Genomic DNA, 14,841 nt, shown 5'->3' with positions numbered 1-14,841 from the left:
ATGTGTCTAGCAGTCTATCAATCTTATTTATTCTTTCAAGAAACAAACTTGGTTTCATTGATGTTTTGTATAGATTTTGTGAGTGTGTGAGATAGGGTCTCACTCTGTCACCCAGGCTGGAGTTCAGTGGCACAATCTTGGCTCACTGCAACCTTCACCTCCCAGGCTCCACCAATTCTTCCACTTCAGCCTCCCAAGTAGCTCAAACTACAGGCAGTCACCATCACATTTGGTTAATTTTTGCATTTTTTTATACAGGTTAAGTTTCACCATGTTGCTCAGGCTGGAATCAAACCCCTGGGCTCAAGTGATCCACCTGCCTTGGCCTCCTAAAGTGCTGGGAATACAGGTGTGAACTTGTATGAATTTTTGCATCTCAATTTCATTCAATTTAGCAATGATTTTTGTTATTTTTCTTTGGCTACTTTTGAGGTTGGTTTGCTTTTTTTCCTCTAGTTCCTCTAGGTGTGATGTTAGGTTGTTAACTTTAGATCTAACTTCTCGATGTGGGTGTTTAGTGCTATAAACTTTCCTCTTAACTCTGTTTCAGAGGTGTCTCAGAAATTATGGCATGTTGTATCCCTGGTTTCATTAGTTTCAAATAATTTCTTCATTTCTGCCTCATTTACATTGTTTACCCAAAGGTCATTTGAGAGCAGGTTGCTTAATTTCCATGTAATTTTATGAGTTTTGAGAGATCTTCTTTGTATTGATTTCTATTTTTGTTACATTGTGCTCCAAAAGTGTAGATGGAATAATTTTGGCATTTTTAAAAAAATTGTTGAGAATTGCCTTATGGCCAAGCACATGGTTGATATTAGAGTATGTGTCATGTGCAGATGACACGAATATATACTCTGTTATTGGGTGGAGTATCCTGTAAATGCCTGTTAGGTACATTTGAACAGGTATCCAGTTTACATCCCAAATATCTTTGTTAGTTTTCTGCCTTTATGATATGTTTAACACTGTTTGTGGTGTGTTGAAGCCTTTCACTATAATTGTGTGGTTATCTTGATCTCTTCATATGTATCCAAGAACTTGTTTTATGTATCTGGGTGCTCCAGTGTTGAATGAATATATATTTAGAACTTTTTTTTTTTATTTTTTGAGTGGGAGTGTCTACAGTAACTTTATTGTAACAGAGAAGCCAGGCTGCAATAAGTCTACATGATTAGAGCAGATAGAGTGCTTCTTTCCGAAGGGTGAAGCTTGATCCCAGCTAGCAGCACATAAAGCCTAGAATATCCTATTTCCTGGTACTGCCCTGTGCCACCTGACTCATGATGTGAAATGAGTGACTGCACAACTACATTCAACAAAGGGAGTAGGTCCAACTGGGCAGAGACAACATCTCAACAGAAGACAAATATACAATCATTGAAGAGGATGCTGAGATAAAGTGCAGTTACCTACTCTCCACTATTCTTTGCTGAGAAAGGTGATGGTAAGGCATCAGCAGAAAATTATGTTCTTTATTTTTAAATGAATCCCAACAGGATGGGGTTGATGATCAATCAAGCAGTAGAATGGAATGAAAATCTACATTAGTTAAAAATCTTTGTGCATAAGGAAAAAAACAACAATGACAAGGGAGAACAGAGAGCCTTCTCTTTTTCTTAAATAAGACAGAAAACAACATCTTTTATTTTCCTTGCTGTAATGTCAGCATACTCATTGGTTTTCATAAAATGCAATTTCTGCAATATGGTCTCTTGTTAAGGTTGCTCCATCGTGGGAGGACAGACACAATGCTGACTGTTCATGATAGAAGTAGTTCTTCTCTCAAAGCTTCCAATGTGTGCTATTTCTCATGAGGAACCCTGACACCGTATTACACTTCAGTTAAAGCTTCTGAAATATTGCAATGGCATAACTGACAGGTTTTTTGGTGTGATGACTTTCTTGCATGTATAAACTCTTTGAGAAAAGTTGGGAGATAAAAGGACAGGGGAGAGTTTGGTTTAGAGCCACAATGTTCCAGATACCAAACATGGATGCCTCTGCCCTATGTCACTACATGTTCTTTTCTGAGAAACATTCAATTGCTGAGTGTTGTTACACAACGCAGCTGAAAGAAATGTTCTACTCACCACCATCCACCCTCTGTCATCCTCTGTGTGAAGCTCCCAATAGCAGACACTGAAGACAGAAAGGTTGTTTCTGTTTCCTTGCACCAGTGATATTACTTGGTGACCTGATGAAAGGCATGGGCAAGGTAGCCCATGTTGCTGAGGGTGACCCCTGCCACAGAGATGTGTCCATCTTCTGCCATGTAGATGGAGAACTCATTGGTCAGCTGCTCCACCTGATCAGGCTTTAGCCATGTGAAACAAAACATGCCAATTTTGTCAGTTATGTGTTGCCAGATGTGGGTAGAACCCTCCTTCTTGAGGTTGGAGACCAGCTGAGTCCGCATGCTAATGATGTGGTTGGCCATGCTTTTCACTTCTTGCAACCATTGTTTTTGCAAATTTGGGTGTTAAGAATGGTAGAAGCAATCTGGGCTCCATTGAGGGGAGGAATATAATACATGGGACGCATCAAGATCTTCAACTGCTGACTCTACATTTTTGGCTTCACCTGTATCTTTGCAAAACACAGTGAAGGCTCCCACACACTTGCCGGATAACTCCATGTTCTTGGCTTATGATTGGCAGAGACAAAAATTAATGCTGTTTGATGAAGTGGTGCACAGCCCAGGCATCCTTGTTACAATCATCACTAGCAAACCCTTGCTAGGCCATGTCAAAGAATGCAAAGAGATTATTTTTCTTCACCACTGTTGCTATTTCCTTCCACTGCTCTAGACGAGGTTCCACTCCCATGGGATTATGGGCACAGACATACAGAAAAACCCTTTGCTCTGGTATTTTTGAAATGTCCTCCATACGACCTGTGAAGTCAAACACCAAGTCTTGGGGTTGTAGTAACAATAAATTTGTAGCTGCATGCCAGCATCCCTGAAGATGGGTGTGTGATTTCCCCAGGATGGTTTGGACATCCTGGCTGAGCTTAAAAAATCTTTGCAGAAAACTGGCTCTGATCCTTAAGGTCACAGTTCCAGAAATGGTATGCACAGTGAATAACCAGACATTTTTCAACACTTCACTATTCTCACCCAGGCTAGTTCTGCAGATGCCGTGCAAAATTCAGCCAGTCCCCCAATGGGCAGGTATTCTTTGTCCAAATTTTCTGTGGCAATCTGGGCCTCTTCCTTGTTGACATTAAGCAGCATGTAAGGCTTTCCATTATCATCCCAGTAGACACAAACTCCCAGATTCATCTTTTTGCTATCGGTGTCCCTCTTAAAGGCTTTGGTGACTCCCAGGATAGGATCTGGAAGTCCCATCTCCACACAGGTCCACCAGGACCTCTGGCAGAGGCCGTGGTGGTGAGGCCTGGGTGGAAGGTAGTGGGGATCCTGGAGAGGACATGGCTGGAGTGCAGCAGGGCCACGCTGGACAGTAGGAGGGCAGTGGGCAGCCACAGGACAGAGTGGAGGGTGAGTGGGCCATATTTAGAATTGTTAGGTCTTGTTGAATTGAATGAATTGAACTTTTATCATCATGTATTGCTTTCCTTTTTTTTTTTTTTATCATTGTTGGTTTAAAGACTATTTGGTCTGAAATAAGAATAACAACCCCTACTCTCTTTTGCTTTCTGTTTCCCTGATAAACCTATCTCCATTCCTTTACATTGAACCTATGGGTGCCATTTCATATGAGATGGGACTCTTGAAGACAGCATACAGTTGTGTCTAGCTTCTTTATCCAGCTTGATACTCTGTGCCTTTTAAGTTGAGCATTAAGCCACTGTAATTTCAAGGTTAATCTGATATGTGAGAAATTGGTCCTGTTATCATGTTGTTAGTTGGTTGTTATGTAGACTTGATTGTATAGTTCCTTTATAGTGTCATTGGGATATGTACTTAAGTGTGTTTTTGTGGTGCCATATACTGGTATTTCATTTCCACGTTTAGCATTCCCTTAAGAGCTTCTTCTTCTTTCTTCTTCTTCTCCTTCTCCTTCTTCTTCTTTTCTCCTCCTCCTTCTTCTTTCCTCCTCCTCCTCCTCCTCCTCTTCCTCTTCCTTTTTTTTTTTTTTTTTTGGCAGAGTTTCACTCTTGTTGCCCAGGTAGGAGTGAAATGGCATGCTCTTGGCTCACCACAACCTCTGCTCCCGGGATCAAGTGATTTTCCTGCCTCTGCCTCCCAAGTAGCTGGGATTATAGGCGTGCACCACCACGCCTGGCTAATTTTGTATTTTTAGTAGAGACGGGGTTTCTCCATGTTGGTCAGGCTGGTCTCGAACTCCTGACCTCAGGTGATCCACCCACCTCAGCCTCCCAAAATGCTGGGATTACAGGCATGAGCCACTGCACCCAGCCAAGGACTTCTTCATAGGCAAGTTTACTGAATTCTCCTATCACTTGCTTGTATGAAAAGAATCTTATTTCTCCACTTATGAAGCTTAGTTTGGCAGGGTATGAGATTCTTGGTAGAAATTTCTTTTCTTTAGTGATGCTTATAGGCCTCCAATGTCTTCTGGCTTGCAAGTCTCTGATGAAAGACTCACTTAAGTTAGCTTAATGGGGTTCCCTTTGTACATGACCTGCCCTTTCTTTCTAGTTGTGTTTGTGATTTTTTTTCTTTCATGTTAACTGGAGCATCTGATGACTATGTGGTTTAGGAATGGTCATCTCCTATAGTAATTTGCAAAGTTTTTTTGTTGTTGTTTTGTTTTTTTTTTTTTTGCATTTCCTAAATTTGCATTTCAATCTCTCCAATGAAGTTGGAAAAAATTTCATGGATCGTATCCTCAAATATGTTTTCCAAGTTGCTTGCTCTGTCTCCATCTCTTTCAAGAATGCAATATGTCATAGGTTTGGTCTCTTTACATAATCCCATATTTCTTGGAGGTTTCATTCATTTTTATTCTTTTTTTATTCTGACTGCATTGATTTGAAGGTGCAGTCTTTGAGCTCTGAGATTTTTTCCTCGGCTTGGTCTATTATATTATTATTAGAATACTTCCAATTGCATTCTAAAATTTCTTTAGTGAGTTCTTTATTTCCTAAAATTGTTTGGTTCTTTCTTAAAATAGCTACATCATCTTTCAACCCCTGGACCATTTTACTGTGTTCCTTAGAATGGGTTTCTACCTTCTCCTGTATCTTGATGAGCTTCTTTGCCATCCAGATTCTGAATTGTATGTCTGTCATTTCAGCCATTTCAGTCTGGTTAAGAACCATTGCTGGAGAGCTAGTGTAGTCATTTGGAGGTAAGAAGACACTCTGGTTTTTAGAGTTGCCAGAGTTCTAGCACTGGTTCTTTATCATCTGTGTGGCCTGATGTTTCTTTAATCTTCAAAGTTGCTGTGTTTTGGATGTGGCTTTTTATTTGTATATTCTTCCATACTCTTGAGGGTTTGAATGTGGCATAATTTGGTTTTAGTCTATTGGCTTCATTTCTAGATGCTTTCATGGAGCCAAGGCTTAGCTCAGCACTTTTGGACTGCATACTCTTACCTGAGGGATTGGGACCTGGCCTACAGCTTTGTTCTCTGCTTCCTTGAGGTTAAGCACCAGCTGCACTGGTGGGGCCAGGGTTTCCCAGTCTTTCAGCAACAACAGTCTGATGGAGTCTGTTGGCAAAAGAGCTCTGGCAGGACAGTGGTGAGCCCCCTTGCACACGTGCATCAGTAGGGTAGCAGGGGTCCTCACACATGTGCGTGTCAGTGGGGCAGTGGTGGGTCTGTGCACATGTGTGTGACTGCAGGTCTGCCTGTATGCATGCACCAGAAGGGACAGTGGTGGGTCTGCCCATACCGTCTCTCTTCTATGAATGTATTTAATTATATTTTCTTAGAGTTGACAAGAACCTTATCTATTCCTACTCTCTAATCAGTGCTTAAATCCTCTCTATAATATTTGTAACAAGTAATTCATTTGCTGTTGCAAGATGTTCTAGACTACTTTCAGTAATTTTTAGTCATTCCATTTCTGTTCTGTCTATCCCACCAGGCAGGGCATTCTGATTGAATGAAGCATATCTCCATGCATTTATAACAGTAAAAATATGCTTAACCAGGGATTTAAAAATTGAAAAGGCCCATTTATTTGGGTATAGGGAACAAAAAGAAAATAAAATAGCAAAAATTACCCATCCCCCATTTTCTCATTTCTGAATCCAAGGAGAAATTCTCACAGCCTGAGAGTCCTTCTTCAGATAAAATATGACTGGTTAAAGGTATAAAACCTCTTGTAGCAGGCCTTGGTTGATGCTGCAACAGTGTCTCACTTCCCCCACTGCCCAACCCAGTTTATATTACCTGACTTCTTATAAAGGAAATAATGAGCAAGTTAAGCTGAGTCTCATAGCATCATCTGAAATGAAATATGCTTTTAAATAGTCTTATTTCATGGCTGGTATTCAAAGTTTCTTCTATTCATACTGCATGTCTGTTCATGAGAACAAGAGCCAGATCTTAGCTGATCTTTTTCTCTTACATCTGTTACATCAGAAGTGGAGCAATACTAAGTGGTCTTAGTATTCCTAAGACCCTGTCAAAGGAGTAAGTGTCAAATTATTATAAGCTAATTTATTTTATCTGGCTAAACATAATATGATTTTATTTTTCTATTCCTGCATCTAAAGCTTCCTGGATGTGTAATCTTGAAAAAGTTATTTAATCTCTCTATGCATTAATTTTCTCATCTGTTAAATGAGAATAATAATAGTGCACACTTTATAGGGTTGTTATAAATTAAATTAGTTTATGATAAACACTTAATGCCTGGAACATAGTAAAGCCTCATTATGTGCCATTATTATTCCCAAAATTGATAAATTTAATAATATTCTGCATATAAATATTCTGTGATTTTCTCATTATCAACCTCCAAAGTTACATAATTATAAACTAAACTTTAAAAAATATCACCAAGCAATTAACAATGAATAATCTGAAAAAGGAAATTAAAGAAACAATTCCATTTACAATAGCATCAACAATAATAAAATACTTAAGGATAAACTTAACCAAGGAGGCAAAAGACATGTGCACTGGAAAATACCAAACATGGCTGAAAGAAAATAATGAAAACACAAATAAATGGAAACACATCCTGTGTTCATAGACTGGAAGACTTAATATTGTTAAGAAGCCACTACTACTCAAAGCAATCTACAGATTCAATGCAATCCTTATAAAAATCCCAACAGTAGTTTTTGCAGAAATAGAAAAATTCTTCCTAAAATTCATGTGGAATCTCAAGGGACCCTGAATAGTCAAAGCCATTTTCGAGAAGAACAACAAATTTGGAAGCTTCACAGTTCCTGATTTCAAACCTTAATATAGGTTACAGTGATAAAAACACTGTAGTACTGGCATAAAGACAGAAAAATATACCAATGTAATACAATAGAAAGCCAAGAAATAAACTGTTACATATATGGTTAAATGATATTTGACAGGGGTGCCAAGACCACTCAATGAGGAAAGGACAGTCTCCTCAACAAATGACATTAGGGAAACTGAATAACCACATGCAGAAGAATAAAACTGGACCCTTATCTTACACCATATACAAAAATTAATTCAAAATGGATCAAAGACCCAACAACCCAAAACTATAAAGTTCCTAAAAAAAACACTGGGGGAAAGTTTCATGACATTGAACTTGACAATGATTTCTTGGATATGTCACCAAAAGCATAGGCAATCAAAACAGAAATGGACAAATGGAAGTACATCATACTTAAAAACTTATGTATCAAAGGACATGATCCAAAGACTGAAAAGGAAACTTATAAAATGGGAGAAAATATTTACAAATAAAATATCAGATAAAAGGTTAATATTCAGAATCCATAAAGAATTCCTGCAACTCAACAACAAAATGTGAAATACAAATGGGCAACTGACTTGAATAAACATTTCTCCAAAGATGATACACAAATGACCAATAAACATATGGAAAGATGTTCAACACCACTAATCATCAGAGAGATTCAAATTAGAACCACAATGAAATATCACCTCACCTATTAAAATATCTATTATCAAAAGAAAAGCAGAAAATAACATGTATTGGTCAGGATGCGGAGAAACTGGAACCCCTGTGCACTGTTGGTAGGACTGCACACCAACAGTGGTACAAGCCTTATGGAAAACAGCATGAAAGGTGTGCCCAAAATCAAAAATAATACACCACATGATTTAGTAATCTCACTTTTGGGTGTATATACAAAAAAAATCAAAAGCAGAGTCTCAAAGACATATTTGTATACCTATGTTCACAGCAGTTTTATTCACAATAGCCAAGAAGTAGAAGCAACCCTAATTTCCACTTATAGACAAATGGATAAACAAAATGTCTTTGAATTAGTGAAGGTTATCCAGAGAAACAGAACAAATAGCATATAGACAGATAGACAGATAGATAGATAATAGATAGATAGATAGATAGATAGATAGATAATAGATATATATTTATTAGAAGGAATTGGCTCATGTGATTAGGAAGGCTGAGAAGTCCCATGATGCTTATACAGATGAGATAGGTAATATATATGAGTAAACTGGCTGAGTGGGAACTATTGAAACTTGTCAGTGCATATCTCCTCTAAATGGATGGAGAAATAGAGCTCCAATATCACCATAAAAGCTGAAAATTCTTATCCTTATATGGAATTTCTTGACTTTTAAATATTGGTAACTCATTGGAATAAAATAAAAACACTGTATGATTTATGTTCTAAAGCTCCTATATTCATGTATTCAATCATGTAGTGAGTATTTCTTGATCACCTACCAGGTGCAACTCTAGCAGCTAAGGATACAGCAGTGAAAAAGGAAGACTCTGTCCCTGTCTTCATAGCCCTTAAATTCTAAATATCAGAGACAAAGTCTTGGTATAGAACCTAACGAAATGCTGAGCAATATTGGGTGCCCAATCAGTACTTGAGCTTAATTAACTCAACAGCCTGAATTTTCTTACTCAATTATTATTCCCATAAAACATTTTTTGTTTGCCCAATTTATACCCCAGAAACATGGCAATGTACTCCTAAGTGCTTCCACTATAGCTTTTTCAATACACAGCAGTGAGAGTTACCTTTAAAAACATAAAGCAGATGACATCACGCCTCTGCTCAAAACCCTCGTATGGCCACCATCACACATACAGTAAAACTTGGAAATCTTTATATTTGCTTACAAGGCCCTTCACGATCAGATCTCCTGACTCTTCTCTGACCTCATCTCCTACTACTATCACACATGCAGCATTTTAGTCACAGTGGCATTTTTTACTATTCTTCAAAAACTCTAAGAACTCTCCTGCCCAGGACTTTTTTGCTTGCTGTTCTTTCTTCCTATAATTTTTTCACCCAGGTCCTTGGCATGGCTTGTCCTTCTTGTCATTCATTTGTCTGCTCAAATATCACCTTTTTTCCTCTTTAACAGCCTTGTTGAGTTATATGTACTATAAAGTTCATTAGCTTTAATAGTATAATTTAATAAGTTTTAGTAAATTTGAAGTTGTACAACTCTCACCACAATCCAATTTTATAACATTTCCATTACTTTAAAAAGATCCCTCGTGTACATTTGCAGTCTTCCCTATTCTTACCCACAGTCCTAGTCAAACATTAATCTACCTTCTGTTTCTGTTCTGAATATTTCATATACATAGAATCATACAACATGTGGTTTCTTACATCTAGCTTCTTTCACTTAGCGTTAATGTTTTAAGGTTCATCCTGCCCACTATTGAATATTATTCCATTGTGTGGATATATTATATTTTGTTTAACCATCTGTCAGGTGATGAACATTGAGATTTGTTCTGCTTCTTAGCTATTATGATTAATCCTGCTGTGAACATTCACATGTAAATATTTTTGTGGATATATATTTTCATTTCTCTTCAGTAGATACCAATATGTGGAATTGCTAGGGCACATGATAAATCAGTTTCATCTTTTGGAGGAATTGTCAAACTCTTTTCCAAAGTGACTGGACTACTTTACATTTCCACAAATAATGTTTGCAGATACTGATTTCTCCACATTCACAACACTTATTTTTCATTTTTTTCTATTATGGCTATCCTGGTGAGTATAAAGTGGCTTCTCATTGTGGTTTTGTTTGCATTTTCCTAATGACTAAGGATGTAAGGCTTTCTTTCATATGGCCATTTGAATATCTTCTTTGGAGAAATGTTTATTCAAATCCTTTGTCTATTTTTTTGTGTGAAGTATATCATTTTAATATACAGGATCAGGAATTATAATGACATGGGATTTCTCACAGAGACCCAGCTTCTGTTGATCCTTTCCTTGTAGTAAGATGGTTTAAAGAAACAAACAAAACAAGTAAGATGTAGCTATTTTAATCTCTGGTTGGAGAAAAGTATGTTCATTGCAGCACTATTCACAATAACAAAGGCATGGAAACAACCCAAATTCCCATCAATGATAGACTGGATAATTTAATTGGGTTATCTGTCTTCTAATCACTGAGTTATAAGAGTCCTTTATATATTCTGGATATTAGACTCTTACAAACAGTATGATTTGCAAATATGTTTTCCTATTCTATGGGTTACTTCACTTACTTGAGTTTCTTCTGGAGCACTAAAGTTTTTAATTTAGAAAAAAATATACATATGCATATATATATACGTATATATATATAATTTGATTGTTTGTTTGTACCTTTGGTGTCCTATCTAAAAAAGCATTGCCTAACCCAAATAACAACATTTACGTTTATGTTTTCTTTTAAGAATTTTATAGTTTTTGCTCTTTACATAATTATATGTATGGTATGAGGTAAGGATCCAATTTTTACATGTGGGTATCACGTTATCTCAGCACCATTTGCTGAAAAGACGATTCTTTATCCCATTAAATTGTTTTGGCCCTTTAATGAAAATCAATTGGCCATAGACACATGGGATTATTTCTGGGCTCAATTCTATTCCATTTATCTATATGTCTAACCTTATGCAAGTACCACGCTATCTATTAACATAGCTTTATAGCAAGTTTTGAAATTGGGAAACACTAATCCTCTAAATTCTTTACAAGTTTGTTTTGGATATTCTGGGCCCTTTGTATTCAAATATTTATTTTAGGGTCACCTTATCAATTTCTGCAAAAAAAAAAAAAAAATCCACCTGGGATTTTGAGGGATTGTGTTGAAGCTGTAGATCAGTTGGAGGAGAAATGCCATCTTAAAATTGAGTATTCTCATCCATGAACACAATAATCTCTTCTTAGAAGGTTCCTCTGACTACTTTATTTACAATAGCTCAATGGGGCATCCTCACTTCCTGTCACTTTGTATCCCTGTACCCGGCTTTAATTTGCCTTGCAGCACTTACCACTACCTAACATTATTTGTTTCTCTGAATACTTTGCTATATACTCCTCAAGAATGTGAGCTCCAAGATGTCAGGCAGGAACTTCATCTTGTTCACTACTGTACCTGTAGTGTGATGTTTGATACACACTTGAACAACTACCTTATCTATGGAATGAATACCTAAGCCCTTAAAGTCAAGAGTACTAGAAAGTGTAATCTTTGATAATGATTAGGGCACTGAACTCAGACTCACGTGGGTTTGAAATCTGACTTCACCACTTAGTTGTTATGTGAGTTTGAGCAAATCACAATCTCTATGCACCTCAGTTTTCTCATACAAAATATGGGGATATTAATAATGTTCACGTCATAAGTTCAACTGAGATAATGGCATTAATGCATTTATCACAGGGCCTGGCCCACAATAAATAATCTTTAGGTATTTGTGATGTGTTATAGAGGACATAAGTAAATATTAGCAGTCATAGTACCAGTGTCATCTTTAATCCCTGTGGGAGGCTGAATGAGGACCTTCCCCAAAGAAGCCCACATTCTAATCCTGGGAATCTATGAATATGCTACCTTACATGTCCAAAGGAATTTTACAGATGTGATTAAGAAAGGTGAAATTGCCAAATTATCCTAGATTACCTAAGTGGGTCCACTGTAATCACAAGAGTCCTTATAAGAGGAAGGCAAGAGTCAGAGAAGATGTGACAACAGAGAGGTGGAAGTGATGCAGCCTTGTGCCAAGGAACATGAGTAGCCTCTGGAAGCTAGAAGAGGCAAGGAAACAAATTATTTCCTAGAGCCATCAGAAAGAATGCAGTATCCAACACTTTGATTTTAGGCATTCTGACCTTCAGAACTATTAGATAATAAATTTGTGTTGTTTTAATCCACTAAGTTTGTGGTAACTTGTTACAGCAACAATAAGAAATTAATGTAGTCCTTTTTAATGTTTTCTAAATAAATGAATAAGTGATTGGAGTCTGTTATTTAAAAGTATTTTTCTCTTCAACGTTTGCTGAAGGCTCTGTTCGTGGGCAACATATGGTCTCCAGTCACCTCCTCACTTTGCTCTAAAAATTGTCCATTACACATCTTAATTGTCAATTATTCCCCTGTTTGAGAAATGAATGAAGGCAATAAAAATTGCAACAATGACAAAAAAATATTTTTCCCTCCAAGAAATAGCTTACCAAATTATAGCAGGGAATGTCCTTGATATAAATGGATGGACTAACTGTTATCTTACTCAGCCAGGGTACAACCAAGAACTAAATAACCACTTGAGGCTCCCTCAGAAACACAACTCCAAAGCCATGATTTTCAGCTGCAGCTGTGCATCTGAGTCACCTGGGGCAATTAAGAACAATCCCAGTGTCCAAAGTGTGACCTACACCAATTACGTCAGAATGTCTAAGGATTGGGACCCAGTTATCACTATTTTTAATCCATGCCCCTCCAAGGTGTTTCCAAAGAGCAGCCAAGATTGAGAAAACCACTGTTCCTATATATATATATATATATATATTTTTTTTTTTTACCAGATCTTTTAAGGTCCGTAAGCAGTCCTCACCCCCTCCAAAGCCATACGATATGTCCACATCATTAGCCACCAAGACTTGGAACTTCTTGAAGCCTCCTTCAATAGCCAAGAAACAAAAAATAATTCTCCCAGTCAGAATTTATCTCTCTTGCTCTCCTCATTCTTTCTCTCTCCTGGAGCTTTGCATATCCCCATAGACCTATCACAATCTCTTTTTTTTCTTTCTTTCTTTTTTTTTTTTTTTTTTTTTGAGACGGAGTTTTGCTCTTATGTTGCCCAGGCTGGAGTGCATTGGCATGGTCTCAGCTCACTGCAACCTACACCTCCCAGGTTCAAGCGATTCTCCTGCCTCAGCCTCCCAAGTAGCTGGGATGACAGGCGCCCCCCACCACACCCGGCAAATTTTTGTATTTTTAGTAGAGACAGGGTTTCACCATGTTGGCCAGGCTGGTCTCAAACTCCTGACCTTAGGTGATCCACCTACCTCAGCCTCCCAAACTGCTGGGATTACAGGCGTGAGCTACCGTGCCCAGAGCCCACAATCTCTTACATACAACAAGCCTTCAATACATATTTACTGAATTGACCCAGCAGTACTTATTGCCATTTTAGTCTTTATGACTTTCTGTGAGTGTTACAGAAAAAGTCTTTCTGGAAACTCTATGAACTCCCAACTCACTTCTATGGCAGATAACCTTGAACTATCACTGCAGGACAAATGATAGACCTCTGGAAAGAAGGAAAGTAAAGGCCAATGGCAGTGTCATAACATGACACCAACTGATGGTACTTATTGGTAAGTATATTTTAAATATAAACTAGTGCAATTTAATTCAACTCAGTAAGTATTAAGTGCCTACCTTATGCAAGATTTTCTGTTAGTCTTTGTGGGAGACACATACACAATATCTCTACCGTCAAGTTACTTTCAGTCTAGCAGGAAGAGATTAGGCAAGTATATTTATAATTGTAAGAAACAGAAAAACAGGAAAAGTGCCATAAGAGAGGTTCAAAGTGTCACCAGGGCATGAAGAAAAGTTTGGAGATAATCCTTACAGAATTAGTAGGATTTTTCCAGCGGCTTGCCTAGACAGGGTGATACTGGTGGAGGATTAATAACTATCACTTAGTGTTACTGTGCAAAGAGCATTCATGCATAAACTCATTTAATCCTCAATAACAGCCCCCAATGATTTAGGTTCATTATCATCACCTTTCCTTTCGAGAGGAGGAGACTGAGATTCTGAAATGTTGAGCAACTTGCTTAAGGTTATGCACAGAAAATGAGTGGTAGAAGTAATACTCGAATCCAGGTCTGTTTTACTCTAGAGCCTTTGCTTTTAACTACTACATAATGCTGCTTTCCCTGATACTCTAACTGAGCCTCTAACTACTCATATTGCTGTTGGCCACTCTGAAATCTCCCGCTCTCTGCAGCACTAACTCATGACAACCAGCTCTTCTTCTTGGTGAAACATTACACCTCTCCATTAGATGTGCCACATGTTCATCTGTTCAAACTCTCAGCTGAGGATATCCTCATGCAGGTGGCCAGACTTTGGAAGGCAGTGTTCCTCTGGAACACTGCAGAAGGACATAATGACTATTCATAAAGAGCCAAAATACTCCAGTTCCAAAATTAAGGGAGGTATGTAAGCTACATTACTTAAGTAGAGAAACTAATGGTTTTAAATCATGCTTTAATACTCCAGTTTGGAGACAGTTGTCATTTTATAATGATAATTGGCATATTATACTACCACTCAAACTTTAATATAGCATTTTACAAACATTGATTGCTTACTTCCTGGTAATAAAGTTAACTTTTCCCATATTCATTTTGTCCCAGAGCATTTGTCCCAGGAGAGTCCTGCAGGCATCAAAAGCTAAAGCTTCTTATTTTCTTTTCTTTTC

General features: G+C 37.7%; 1 pseudogene; it reads right to left on the bottom strand.

Moving 5' to 3' along the window:
• Positions 1 to 1,842: 1,842 nt before the first annotated feature.
• On the bottom strand, positions 1,843 to 10,046 carry LOC129023979 (aspartate aminotransferase, mitochondrial-like; annotated as a pseudogene).
• Between the last annotated feature and the right edge of the window lie 4,795 nt (positions 10,047 to 14,841).

Source organism: Pongo pygmaeus, chromosome X, assembly GCF_028885625.2.
Source record: "Pongo pygmaeus isolate AG05252 chromosome X, NHGRI_mPonPyg2-v2.0_pri, whole genome shotgun sequence".
NCBI lineage: Eukaryota > Metazoa > Chordata > Mammalia > Primates > Hominidae > Pongo > Pongo pygmaeus.
The sequence above is the reverse complement of the archived record's forward strand: the minus strand, read 5'-3'. Positions and strand labels throughout refer to the sequence as shown.